A 15,615-nucleotide genomic window follows, 5' to 3' on the forward strand; every position below is an offset into this window, starting at 1 on the left:
GTCCTGAATATGGGCTTTGGAAAGACCAGCCAAATTAGAGTAAATTCCAGCAGTAGGTTGATACCATCGGATTTATTCTTAATGAGGAGAGCGAGAACCTTTAACTCCCATTGGTCAAAAGAAATAAGCTGGACAAGAGACATACTAGAATCCTTTGAGGCATCAAAAATGAAGACAGAAGCTTCGCTATCTTGTATACATTTTAGCACAAGTAGAGAAGCAAAGGAAAGGGGTTCCATAGGAAGAGCGAGCCCTTGGGAAAGGGAAACAATCTGCAAAGATTTGAATAACAGTAGTTAGATTACTACAATTTGGAAGAGCTGAGTAGACCTGAAGATCTTATACAGAGTGTTACTTCTTTTTGAGTTTTACAGCCCTATGCAGATAAGGCCTAATCCTAAGAGAGATATTAGGAAAGATGCTTTCTATTTCTTTAGCAAGTCGTAATTTCTCTGAAATTAGAGCTCTTTTGTTTGGGTTAGAACAAACCTTTATTCTTGTAGTGAGCTTTGCAATAACCTGGTAGACTGACTTAATAAACTAGTGAAATGACAAGGAAAAAAGGAATTTTTAGAAAGTGAGAATGAGAATCTTAAGTATAGAGTGGAATGTTCGTGCCAGTAACCTTTCACAAGTCAAGTCAAAGGGGACCACTAAGACTGTGTGATAGCACCTAGGCCTACTAGAATATAATAAATTATACTGTAATAGGTGTTTATCACTAGAACTATTGTCTGCAAGAGAAAGACAAACAACTTAATCTCTCTTTTGCGTTTATTGTGTGTGTAGCAGTTCTATATATATATACACAAACAAACATTACCTATTCAAAGACCAACAATTCTAGGAAAATACAATGGATTTGTCCAATAATTTATTAGCAGTTGAAAATAAATCTTGTACAAGGTAATGAAGATAACAAAGTATAACATGGGAAACAGTAATCCCAAAGTCTAGGTAATGTTGCTTCAAGGTAAGAGATCTGCCACAAGTTAAGAACAGAATGTTTTTATCAAAGAAGGTAGCCCTCACCTGCACCCATAGCCACAAGAAAACAATTTGTTAGCACGTGACTGTACGTAGGTGATGCTGGGCATCCCAGTTGTTATCCATGTCACAATGAAAAAACATACAGTTCTCTACATGTATTTTGTAAACAGAAAAAGAGTCCTTGGCTTTTGCCAATCCAGTTTTGGAGAGCAAAATTTCCACAAAGCTACTATAAATCAAGTTAGTTCCATATTTATTTTATAAAATTTTCCGTTGCCTAACCTTAGTTTAAAAGAGTTTTAAGGAGATTACCACAAAATCTAAAAAAACCAAACTTCTTCTATAACCAGATCGGAGAGAATATTACCCCATAGAAGTAAGCACAAGAAATCTTGAGACCATATATAAATTTTTTAAGGGCTAAAACACCTCTTGTAGTGATAAAGCACAACATGGTTATGTATGATAGAAGTTAGAGCATGATTTTGTTTCCTTTTCAAAGCCCAAAAGGCATCAGTAGTATATTCGCGAAAGCCAAACCAACCCACAACAGAACTATACATTAAGGTCCAAGACCAGCAGACCATCCTAGAGGAATTTGAAACATGAGTTTGGATTTTTTAAGAACATAATCCATGTCCCAATGAAAAAACTATTGTTGTACTTTGATATATAGAAAAGGAAATCCTTTTGTAAAGTTCCTAATGTACAAAAGTTTTAAATTATTAAAAAGCTGAAATATCCCATACAAAAAGCTCCATCTAAGTATTTCCCGACTTTTAAATACAAACCAGAGCCTATTTTATAAATTTTGAGCAGGTTCGTCATATTTACTGCCATGATAAAAAATACCTCCGTCATTATGTCATGTCCGACATACTTTTAGCAAAGCTTGTTACAAACTACATTTTATCCCATGTTACCATAAACTACTCAATCCTTCCCTTTCTTTCTATTAAGAAAAAGTAGCAGTCTAAGTCTTTTTTGTAAAAAAAGACTATATATGTGTATTGATAGTGTATGCCACCAAGCGACCATTCTGAAAACACAACCGCTAGGCAAGTCTAAGTAAAAAAATCATTACACAATGCCAGCACAGAAGTAGACAAAGAAAAGTTGAAGTAAGGCTTACAAGCCGGGACCAGCAAAAGCAAAGTTGACGAAATATCTTACACTAGAGAGAACCTATTAAACCATCAGCCCTTAAAACTTTTCCTTGTAGTTGCGTCAAGCGGGTAGGCGAATCTCTTCCTACATACTCAAGTGAGATAAAGAAAGAGCAAATAATGGCAAGCTTAATTTATCGTATAGCTGAGGGTCCAAACTAAAACAAGGTAAGTAGTAACCAGTCAACAAATTGAACAGATGGCGAGCCACAAAAAACTGTCAGCAATCTTACAGGTAGGTGATGTAAGAAGGTAAAAGAGATCAAGTAAAAATGTAAAAAGTACTACATCAATAGGGTATGTCATGCTACTCAACATTTACAAATCATTTTAAGATAAGGTAGCACTTCTGAAACTAGTACTCAGTATGACAGTGAACTCACAATTATCTCAAAAGATTTAGTGAAACAGTCCCCGGAACTGAGCAACATTTCGATCTAAAGTCTGTCCAATTATCCAGAGTACCTCAAACCAAGAGTTTTACTACTTACCCAAACATTTTTTCACTCATATAAGACCATCCCAGCACAATCAAGAATGTCTTAAAGTGTTTTTTAAAAAGAATTTCCAAACCTTTTCAGAGACTTGCAGTACCTCAGTATCCAGCACATAATTACTATTGAGTAGTTATTTTATGGAAATCAGCATCAGCAACCCATAGAGAATCACAACCTCCCATCCATCATAAAGCCATCCAATACTCAATAGTTTAAAAACCATAAAGCACGCAAGTCTAGAGATTTGGCAACCCTTAGCAATGGGAAAAATTCCACAATTTCTTCTAGTAAACCAGCAAAAACCAACTTCCCAGAACAAGGAGTTTATCAAAAAATCAGTCTAATTAACAAAGCTTCAAACATTACGATTTACCAAATTTCAAGCACTTTCATTTTAGCCAAACAGTCCAGCTCACAGTTTTTTTTATAGCTTTAAGAGAGCCAAAATAGTTAACCTATAGATTAGGAGACGAAGATGTTTCCACCACCACCTTCTCAAATTTTTTCGGCATGTTGCAGTCTCACAACAATAAACCAGATTTGAACGCACACGTAGAAGTTTGCAGAACACAATGCTAAGTGAGTAAAGTACTCACCTTAAGAGGGTTTTATAGAAGATGATGCCACTCCATTGTAGAAGAGACCCAGAATCGGCCTGGTTTTCCCGCCATCGAGGTCGCCATTAAGGACCCTATTCCTGTTACCATATACATGTGGTAGTGATATGTGTGACCACACTAGGACCGCCGGGGCATTTTTTTCCTCTTTAGGAGGTTTTTTCCCACGAGCATTGTATATACGCTCATCACTCTAGGGCTATCGATCTTTCCATTGCACACTAAGCTATACACTCTCTATTGTGTGCCTTAAGCTTCCTTCGTCTTCTCCAAGCTGTGTGTGTTTCTCTGCAACCCTAATTCCAAAAATTGGTATCAGAGCAGGTTGCGTCCTCCGGGGCTTAGTCTCCAGCTGCTCCAGTACTACACGCCTGCTCACTTTCTCCGATTTCAGTGAGCAGATTTTTGATTTGGGCTCAGATTTTAGTCTGCTCAAATTTTTGATTTGGGCTCATTTCGGCCTCCGTTTCAACTACAGGCAATACTGCACAGGCTATTTCATCATTTTGTGCAGAAATTCTATCAGTGTTGTTTTTTGCATAACATGTGCCTTATAGTCTTCTACGGTTTGTGATATATAGCACATGTTGTTCCCGCTCCGTTTCTCCTATTTTCGGCAATATTTACATCAGGTGTAGCATTTACCATGGTTGACAACAACAACACAGATGTGTTCAAGATGTTTGCTGCTAAGGATAGGTTGGATGGGGACAACTACCCTATGTGGGCTTATATGATGCAACATGTTCTTGTGTCAAAAGGCGTCTGGAACATTGTGCAGGGCACTGATGTACGTCCTGGTTCTGAGGATGTAGGCGATGTTGAGGATGTTGCAGGTCTTGTTGCAAGGATTGCTGTTGTTAGAGTTGTTTTGCCTACCGTAGAACAAGCTCGTTGGGATGTAAAGGATGCACAGGCTCATGCATTGATTGTGTTGTCTATGAAGCGCACCATTGTTCCTCACATCTGTTCAACAAAATTTGCAAAATAGGCTTGGGATATTTTGGCTGGTCTTTATGCAAGTCGCAATGAGACTGAAATTGCTTTGCTGCGTAAAGAGCTGGAGTCGAAGATTATGCATGAGAAAGATGATATGGACACTTTCCTTGCTAGTATCAACGATATCAACGAGCAGCTTATTTTTGCAGGTGAAGTCATTTCAGACAGTTCCCTTGTGTAGACTGTTCTTGATGCCTTACTAGATTTCTACCAGACTTTTGCTAGTACTTGGAGACTGATGACCCAAGGAAATCCTGAAGTTGTCAAGTTTGATGCATTATGCACATTGCTATTGCAAGAGTCACTTTCTAGAAAAAATAGGACTAGGAAGCGTGTAGTTGAACATGCTTTTATTGCTTCTGAAAGAAAGGGTGGTAACAGTAATGCAGCCACTTCTTATGGTTCTGCTGCGAGTGGCAAAAATTATGTTCCTAATGCTTCTGCTGGCAGCACTTCGTATGGCAATTCTGGTGATAAGGGCAAAAAGAAGATGCGTTGCCATTATTGTAAAGCTAATGATCACTTGATCAAGTCGTGTCCTAAGTTGAAGGCCAAAGAGGCTAAGAAGAAAGAGGGTGGTTCCACTACAAATGCTGGTTCCACTACAAATGCAGCCATTGTTGAGTCTTCTGTGAAAGGAGACTGTGACGCTGATGTTGATCCAGAATGGGATTTTAGCGCACAGTGCACTTACAATCCTGCTATCCATGATGCATGCTTGTCAGTTGCTGCAAATTCACATGTGTGGTATTTTGACAGTGGTGCTACAAAGCACATTGCCTCACATCGTAATTGTTTACCTCTCTCGAGTCTGTCCCTCATGGGAATTTTATCACTTGTGCCAACAATGCCTCTTATCCAGTTCAGGGAGTTGGAAAGATTGTGCTTACTGCTGCTAATGGAAATTCTTTCACACTTGTTGATGCACTTTATGTACCTGGAATCAAGAAGAATCTCTTGTCTGTATCCGCACTTGCTGGACTTGGACTTATAGTCAAATTTGTGGATGACAGATGTACAGTTCATGATCTCAGTTTTGGTGATGAAATTGTTGCATCTGGCCTTTTGTGCCGTGGGCTGTATAATCTCACTTTGTATGACAAGAGTGGACAAAATTTTGCAAATACAGTTGCAGATTCAATGGCTATTTCAGATGCAAAACTTTGGCATGTACGTTTTGGTCATCTGAATTTTACCAGTTTGCTGCGTTTGCAGAAATCTGATATAGTTGCTTCTTTGCCGCCTCTTGAAGCACCTGTCAAATATGTTTGTGAAGGCTGTATTTTGGGTAAGATGCAGCGTTCTAAGTTTCCAAAGGATGGTTCAGTTCGGGCCACATGTAGGTTGCAGCTTGTGCATAGTGATGTTTGTGGGCCCATGCAAACTCCGTCCTTGGGCAATTACCTATACTTCGTGACTTTCATTGATGATTACTCCAAGCATGCATGGGTATTTTCGGTTAAAGCGAAGTTCGAAGTTTTTATGTGCTTCAAACAATTTCTAGCTATGGCTGAAAATGTCTCGAAATGTACTATGGCCACCCTCCGTTCCGATTGCGGGGGGGGGGGGAGTATATGTCTCATGAATTTAATGCATTTTTGGCTAGTCGTGGGATAAAACACCAATGTACAGTGCCTTATACACCTCAACAAAATGGTGTTGCTGAGAGGAAAAACAGGTCACTTATGGAAATGGCACAATGTATGGTCAAAAGTCAAGCTTTGCCGCATTCTTTTTGGCTTGAGGCCATCATGTGTGCCACTTATGTACTTAACAGGTGTCCTACGAAAGCTTTGCAGTCTATTACTCCATATGAAGCATGGCATGATAGAAAGCCTTCTATTGAGCACATGCGTGTTTTTGGCTGTTTGGCATATGCTTTGGTGCCACAAGTGCAGCGCAGAAAATTGGATGATAAGGCTCTCAAATGTATTTTTGTTGGTTATAGTGCTGAAAGCAAAGGTTGTAGGTTGTATCATCTGCAAAAAAAACGTATTTTGGTTTCACGGGATGTAGTGTTTGTGGAAGATTCTGTTCAGCCCTTGCTGTCATGTGCTAGAGACAGTAATGCAAGCTCACACGACATTTATGACAGTTTGTTTCCTCTTTTCAGTGGTGGAAATACGAATGTAAGTTCCAATGAGGCAAATGTATAGCTTATGGGGGTTTCTGAAAATGTTTTAGATCAGCCTATTACTGATGCAGATGTACATGATGTACTTGATGAGGAAAGGGCTGAAAATGAGCAGGCTAGAGGTATGCCAAAATGGCTGGTGCACACTTGCGTGATAGTAAATTGGATCCACCTTTGTCTAGTCGTACTCGTTCAGGCTCTCGCCATGCATCTTATGCATCAGATTGTTATGCTTTGGCTGTGTCTAGTTTACATGATGTTGAGGAGCCTCTTTCTTTTGATGAAGCATAGAATTCAGAAAATTCGATGGTTGCCATGCAATCAGAATATGATGCACTCATAGAAAATGACACATGGGCTTTATGTGATTTGCCTCCTGGCAAAAAGGCCATTGGTACGAAGTGGGTTTACAAGTTGAAACGCAAGCCGGATGGTGAGATTGATCACCATAAGGCTCGACTTGTTGCAAAGGGTTATGCACATCAAAAAGGCATAGATTATGAAGAGACTTTTTCTTCCACTTGTCGTATGACTACTGTGCATTTTCTATGTGCATTGGCAGCTCATTTTGTTTGGGATGTACATCAATCAGACATTGTTACTGCTTTCTTGAATGGTGACATATTTGAGGAAGTTTATGTAACGCAGCCTCGCGGTTTTGTCATAAAAGGACAAGAGGACAAAGTGTGCAAATGTAACAAGGCTTTGTATGGGTTGAAGCAATCTCCTCGTGCTTGGTATGAGAAAGCTGACACTCATTTGGTCAAACAAGGATTTCGTAACAGTCCAACAAAAAGCACATTGTATGTAAAGCGTGAGGGTGATGTACTTCTCATTGCGGTTCTTTATGTTGATGATTTGCTGATCACTGTACCAAATGAGAGACATATTGCTGAATTTAAGGCTGATTTGAATGCTACTTTCAAGATGAAAGATTTGGGGTTGTTGCATAATTACTTGGGTATAAAATTTAAGCAGTGTGATGGTGGTATTGCCCTGTGTCAGAAAAGTTACATAGAGACATTGCTATGTAAGTTTGGACTTGAGGATTGCAAACCTATTGCCACTCCCATGGAAATAGGTTTGAAGTCGAGTCTACATGATGCTGGCGATCCTGCTGATGTCACTCTTTATCAAACTGCTGTTGGCTGCCTCATTTATGTATGCAACACGAGGCCGAATATTCAATTTGCAGTCTCACAGGTCAGCAGATTTATGCATAGACCAGGGTCTAAGCATTGGCAGGCTGTCAAGAGGATTTTCCACTACCTTAGTGGCACTTTACATCTTGGCTTGTTTTATCCCAAGGGGGGATCATTGCCGGCAGACTTACATGCTTTTTTGGACTCAGATTGGGCTGGTTGTTTTGACATGAGAGTGCCCACAAGTGGTTTTTGTTTCATGCTTGGCAGTTCGTGTATATCATGGTTGAGCAAGAAGAAACCTACTGTGGCCACTTCGAGTTGTGAGGCTGAGTACAAGGCAGTCTTCACAGCTATGGTTGAGTGTGTATGGCTCAGATGCCTTATGGCTGATTTGGGTGTTGAATAGGACACTGCCAACACTATCTACACTAACAGTCAGAGCGCATTGGCAGTTGTGAGGAAGCCAGTTTTTCATGCTTGCACAAAGCACATTGAGGTGCATTACCACTATGTCAGGGAGAGGCTCTCAGCAGGAGAGATCAGCTTGGCTTATGTGCCAACAAAGGACAACCTTGCAGATCTTTTCACAAAGGCATTGTCTCGTGAGAAGCTTGAAGCTTTCCGCAAAGCTTTGGGCTTACTCCCCTTTGTGGACTGATCCTGTCCTCAGGGCATGGCACTTCCCTTTACTCATGTGCCAGATCTCGTTCACCGCATCACTCCAGGGGGGATTTGTTACCATATACATGTGGTAGTGATGTGTGTGAGCACACTAGGACCGCTGGGGCATTTTTTCACTCTTTAGGAGGTGTTTTCCCCCGTGCATTGTATATACGCCCATCACTCTAGGGCTATCGATCTTTCCATTGCACATTAAGTTATACACTCTCTATTGTGTGCCTTGAGCTTCCTTCGTCTTCTCCAAGCCGTGTGTGTTTCTCTACAACCCAAATTCCAACAATTCACAGGGATTTCATCGAGCACCAGATCTGGGAGAGAAAAGCAAGCGTCAAGACACACTCGCTACAACACTCGCCTGGAAACCCTCTCTCCATACGCAGGTGGTAGTGTGTGAAAGGTAAATAGAAACATCATTGCAGAGGAATACGCAGACGCTACAAACATGTCATACATTTTTAAGGTAATTAATAGGTAAAGACATATTTATGTCCATTGCAAAGAAAAGAATATCAAAAATATCTCAAACAAAAAACCCTTTTAATATAGCAAAAGATAGTAATTCTTTTGTAAGGTCGATACAAGGTTCGTATACTTCGTTACAAGTTATTTCCCCTAGCACTGGGTGGACATAACCAACCAGTTACCCATAAGACCGATACATCCAATGAGACTATATCAGTAAGCTTATCCACTTGGGCAAATTACGAGAGTAGACATACACCAGTTGCAAAGTGGAGAGTTAATGTACTTAGAGAAGTCAATCATTAGGAAATTTTTGGAGGTCATTTGGAGGGCCTTATTGAAGAGAGAGAAAAGAAGGCGCAGCCAATGAGCAGCAACCTTACATAACGTAGAAATACATGGAAAGCAACACAAAAATGAAAGAAAAGATTTTAAAATATTGAGTTTTGTCCCATTTTCGTAAGGTAACTTCCTGCTTTCACAAAGTAGGGCCCACTGCTAGTAGCCGTCAAGTTCATGACACTTGACTACTAATTGATAGCTAGCTCTCTCTCTTCATTAAAAGATATCCACTACCTTTATGAAAGGCTTTCAAACCTCATTCTCCCTCCATTTTACCTATGGCTTCGTCTTCTATCCGCCCAAGAAGTTCTAGAGGTTGCTCTACACTGTCCCCAACCAGCCTCACCATTAGTGTTCCAAGAAGACCATGTCGTAGCAAAAGCACTATCTCAATCTCAAACTCTCTCACTACAAATAATAGGTGGCAAGAGCACAGGATAAGCAAAGGTTCTTGGGTTCTTATGCAGCCAAGAAGGAGAAAAAGCTTGAAAGCAACAAACATATTTCGTTTTGCATGGAAAGCAAGAGTTCTGGATTTCAAAGTCGAGGTCGATAAGAAGACTGTGAAAGAAGTCTTTGTTCAACATGTTTTCACTCACTCCGATGTGATTGGTAATGGAGGCTATGTCTCCATGGTGCATAATCCACGGTGAAACTGTAAGTTAATTATTTAACACTCCTCTATAAATGTTATCTTAATTTCAAATAAGAATCATCTGTATAACCAGTCATATGAGGAATGGGAGCCACTAGAGTGCATTATAGGTCTCATCTCTGTGACCCATGCTCATATTGGAGTCTTGGAAATGTTGGTAGAACTAGCAAAAGCCTGGTAGACGAGGGTATTTTCTTCTATGACCATTTCTACCAACTCAATCAAAGGAATCAGAGAGGATTGTTGGTGAAGGTTCCACTACCAACCAACTGGAACTCTGTGAATTGGCCCGTTCCCGACACAAGAATGAGTGAGGCATTGAGGAGCAGGCTGTATAGGGATGTTCAGAGGTCTCTACGAAACTCTGTACCTACTAAATTGGTGAAACTTGCAAATTTTTGTCCTATTGGTCTCTTTGTTGAGTTATTTCATACCTGCAAAGTACATGTTGCTAAAACAATGCTGCTCTGCAAATCATTTGATTCCCTCTTGTGTGATAAGCTTCTTGATCGAGGGTGGTATGTGAAAGAAACAGATGGCATATGTTGCGAGATTTCTCTTGACACTTTCATTGTCAAGTAATATGCTTGTGACATTGTTGGTGAAGGTTCCACTACCAACCAACTGGAACTCTATGGATTGGCCCGTTCCCAACACAACAGTGAGTGAGGCATTGAGGAGCAGGCTCTATAGGGATGTTCAGAGGTATCTACGAAACTCTGTACCTACTAAATTGGTGAAACTTGCAATTTTTTTTTCCTATTGGTCTCTTTGTTGAGTTATTTCATACCTGCAAAGTACATGTTGCTAAAACAATGCTGCTCTGCAAATCATTTGATTCCCTCTTGTGCGATAAGCTTCTTGATCGAGGGTGGTATGTGAAAGAAATAGATGGCACATGTTGCGAGATTTCTCTTGACACTTTCATTGTCAAGTAATATGCTTGCGACATAGACATTAATAATCTCCTTTTGGTACAAGCGTTCTCCCATTGTTGAAGGTTGCTATGTGCCTATGGATCAAGAGGCAACAAGTTTGGCAAACAATGCTATCATAGACGTGGGAGTGGTGGACAAAGACCTAAATCTTATGATAGTAATTACAATAAGGTAGCAATGCAATATTTTGCAACTTCAACATGACATAGTGGAGAAGACTGCAGACATTGACTCCGTATACTTTTCTTTCTTCTGAATGAACGAAGAGTAATGCAACGAAGGGAGAAGCATTTTTTTTGTGGAGATCTCTCTGGTTGTATTCAAATTGTGCCCTTGGGGGGTTCACTATGTGTAAAACACCCTTCTGTATATATATTTCTGTAAGTTTCAAGAACTTTAAATACCCTTCTGTTGAACTCACGTGATAGGTTACATTTTTACTAGGTGACCTCCCCGGGATTGTGCCCATGTAATCATCCTTGAATGGATTCAATGAAATGTAACATTTTTGACTAGTTTAATCTTCATATAAGGTGTTTGCTCAAGGCTCTCTCTCTCTCTCTCTCTCTCTCTCTCTCTCTCTGAGTATTAGAAACACATAGACAGATAGACAATAACAATTTAAGGTATAATCAATGAATTACTAAGTACATTTGTAAGTACAAATTCCGATGTGCTCAATGGGCTTAGGTACATTGCTTGTAGATATGGGACCAAAATATCCTCTAGGTAAAAATCGTGAAGATGCCCTTCAAACGAAGGTGGGATATAGTAGTGCCGAATGGATTAAGTAAACCCTTGTGTGGTGTGTCATCAATCAACAAAGTGTTGAAAGCATCATAAGGTACATTGATCTGCTCAAAGGGCTTGTAGAAAAGTGACCTACAGTAGGTTTAGTTGGGTGGAAATGTCCCGCAATGGTATTACAATTTCTTTGACTATACACAAAATAAAAAGCCAATCATTGAATTTCAGCCAAATTACAAACTATAGAAACAAGGGGATTCAGGTTATGGGCTTGCATTGAAGACGAGATAGCCACCCTAAACCTTGGAATCAAAAAATTCAAAAATTCCTTTGTGCCTGGTCTAATTAATACTTTGACATTTCCCAAGCGAAAACTACGTAAATCGGAGAACTCTGTATATACACTGTACGACTGTCGTAGGAGTAGCAATCCATTGAGATCCAAGCTAATCAGTCTCTGCAATCATTGTGTGCATACATATAAGTAGTTAGAAACAAAAAAGCATTAATTACTTAAGTACAATGGATATTACCGGAACCATATCTACTTGAAGCAAGAGTCCATACTAGTCATTTCTAATGTTGACATTTTGTTGTTGAGTGTCGATGTTTCCTTGTGTATTGCCAAGCGTATCCACCTCTTGTTCTTGTGCAGTACATGACTCTTGTGTTTCCATGGTCGAATGGTTAACCTGTTCTGTGGTCTATTCCTGGCCTTGATTTGCAATATTGGCCTCCTCCCCTAGCACTCCCTTATTCTCCTCTGCTTCGACTAGAAACTTTGTTGCATTCTTCGTCTCCGACGAGCATTTTACATCTGTATTTTCAGGGGCTTGGTCTACTTCACATTGCTCAACCCCAGCTTCGGATTTAGCCGCTCCAACTGCAAAGTTTACCGGTGTCTTTTCCTCTAATATGGGGTCAGTTTGAGGAATTTGGTTTAAGGTGTTGGAAATTGGCTTGACTACCTCTTCACCGGTCATTATTAAAGCTATAATGTGGTCGTCGATAAGACTGTCCTCTGCATCTAAAATTCTTGGGGTTGAAAGAGATAGTAGATGTTGAATCATTGAAGTGCGGTACCTTTGTAAATATTCTATTGTATAATTTTCCAGAGCATTTTGCAAAATAAGGTTAACCTGTGGTCAATACTTTAATTAATAATAGCACTAATGTTGGACCATACCATTACAAGAAAATACCTTTGACATAAATGGATGAAGAGCAAAAAAACTTTGGAGTATATACTCTGCATGGAGAAGACATCTCCAACCGCAGGAATTTGGATCTATCTGATTAGGCACTTTGACAGCTTTAAAGGTGGACTTGTACAGTTCATGATTCCCACAGAGTTTTCCATAGACATGAAGTAATCATTTTATACATCTGTAAACAATGAAGGTTATTTATTATTAACAATATTCAGGACATCAACCATTCCCCAAATAAACACTAACGGTTTTATCAACACTTACACTCTTATCTCTGAATGTGTTGCTTGTATGGAGTTGATAGTCCATACCACTTGCTTGTCCAATTCTATACATACAAGGCTCCAATGATTTGCTGATTCGTATGGCACCACCAATGTTGTCACCTGGAGCATTGGACAATGTATAAACCACCTCTCCAATGTGCCATGTGGGGTGTTCTTTATTCGGAGTGGCACAGACATTTGTGGATCTAAAATAAAAATTTCATTTTGGGTTTCATGAGGGAGCTGGCTCTTTATTAAGCTACAATCACAAACAAGGATTTAATTAGAGGCCAAGTACCAACAAAAAAAGATCTTAAAGGTAGAGATGAGCACTTACTTTTGTAATGACCGTAACTTTGTTCGCAAGACCTGTGATTCTTGTGTGCACTGCATTAAAGTCTTTTGGTCCTCATGATACAAGTTTGAAAGTTTTTGAATCTCATTTGCTTGGTGCTTCACCATGTCTTTATAAGTTTTTGATTTGTTGTTTAGAGCTTTACAGTAGCCAAGCAATCCATTCTCTCCATTACCTGCAAAGCTCAATAAGTTAGTGGGATTTGAAAATGCTGGGAAAGCATTTGTCATGGGATTCAATGGATAGAGTGAGCCTTTTGTCCAAATATCTAAGTGTTTTGCTCCCTCTGCTCTGAGTCTCTCTATCATGAGCGGTGTCACTTTGATGTTAGTTTTGCCTCGCTTACACAGTGGTGTATATTGGGGATCCAGGTCAATGTGTAGATGATAGAAGGGTCTCTTAAGGAGGACATTTGTCAGGGTGGAAGAAGAAGCCATGTGTTCTACATGGCATAAAAGGGAGGATCTTTAAGGTCAGTGCACAAACATTGCGAGAGTAAGGAGAGAGCAGGTTTGGAAGTATATTTCCTTTACTCATACATTCCATGTGTAGGAAACTCCCTCCAATTCTAGGACGTTCACTAAATGCAGCTGAAAACGATTTATTCTTCAATCATCACGGCCGTTCTGACACTGTGGCAAGAATCTACTTGTAAGTACACTTTTCGAATGGTTATTCCAACTTTACATTTGCTTTTACCACACCTATTTTCTAGAGAGAGAAATTCAAAATTCTATTTTTCTTAGAAGGCCCTCCAAATGACCTCCGAAATTTCCTAATGTAGTTTGGGTAATTCGTACCCATACCTATTTGGTCCAGGAATCAAAGTGGGTCTTTAAAAGACGGGCGTTTTTTTAATTATAAAACCGAGTGTATAGTATCAGTCTTGAGTAACTTTCACAGAGTTTACAACCACCAGCTTACTCTATCATAAGGTGTGTCATACACATTATATGTTATGACTTATATTCAAGATTAGGTTTTAGCCATAGCAACTGCATATCTTCAGCAGTCAAGTGAGTCTACTAGGAGAACCACACTACTTCATTATGAGCGTCATTTATTGCCGCAATTAGGAACATCTGTTACACAGACTAAGTGGTGGACATATCAGGACAGAGTGACGTGTGTGACCCTTTGGGGTCGAGAGAACGTTAGGAACAATATCCGTATGGTGATGGTAACGGAAGCCATGGGCCAAGGGCCACAATATTAATATGTAGAACATTCAATGAAGCGAGGGTTTCCAGAACGGTTATACTTGCTAGCCCAGTTTCTTCCACACCATAAGATTTTTTTGTATCGCAGTTATGGACAGCCCCTTAGAGGATACTTTAATAATACACCACGCATCAGAGAGTATGGTGTAGTCTTGGTAACCCGTATCTTACCTTTAGCCGAGCGTCTGAACACATGTTATTACTGTGACAGATGCTTGTGTGATCATATAATGGGTGGTTTAATAGAGATGTAGAGGTGAAAACAAAGGGATTAAAAAAAAAAAAAACCAGCAGGATTTTTTTTGTCCAATTTAAGCGGTGAAGCATGTGAAAGGACTCATGTGATTTTGTGTGTGTGTGTGTGTGTGTGTGTGTGTGTGTGTGTGTGTGTGAGAGAGAGAGAGAGAGAGAGAGAGAGAGAGAGAGAGAGAGAGAGGTGGAACATGTAGGGGGTGCAACGTGGAGGAGCAAGAGAGTTGTCGTGGCCAGTTGTTGCCACCAATGGTAGAGCGGCAATGGGCATCATCTGGTGGTAGTAAGCGGCAGGGGTGGAGGGGAGAAAAAAACTCGCTCCAAAGCTCGCTTCACGAAGCTTGTTGATTTTCCTCCCCTTCGCAAGCTATATACTACCTCATCACCCTCCACCCATATCACATAAAGCTCCAAAGCCAAGAACGACTTTTCTAAAGTCTCTATAAGAATGGGAGCCTAACCCTTAGGACTCTAGACTGTCGACATCTTCTGATGCCTACTTCTCATTTTTAGGTTGTGTCCTTGAATCTACCTACTCTACCCTTTATATATACCCACATAATATAAATATCTCTTCTCTAGAGTAAGGTAGATATAGCAACCCCATGCCACATAACAAAGGCACCTTTCCACTCTTTTGGGTTTTGTCCATTTGTTCATCAAGGTACTAAGATCTTAGCACATTTTATACCAATAAATCCAAGCCTCTAAAAGAAAGTTGCAATAACAATGATCCAGTAGCACAAGGAGGAAGTTCAAATGTGCTTTAGTAGAAAATATGAAGAAGCTCTTACCGACATTCGATGGCAATGGAAATCAAATAGTTAATCACGACCATGAATACTAGACAAAACATACTTCCTATTGTTGTTCACATGCCATGACATGATAATTATAAGATACTACAACATCTTGGCTTGCAACCCTTTTGCCATGGC

This window comes from Adiantum capillus-veneris, chromosome 22, assembly GCF_014529385.1.
Source record: "Adiantum capillus-veneris isolate H3 chromosome 22, ASM1452938v2, whole genome shotgun sequence".
NCBI lineage: Eukaryota > Viridiplantae > Streptophyta > Polypodiopsida > Polypodiales > Pteridaceae > Adiantum > Adiantum capillus-veneris.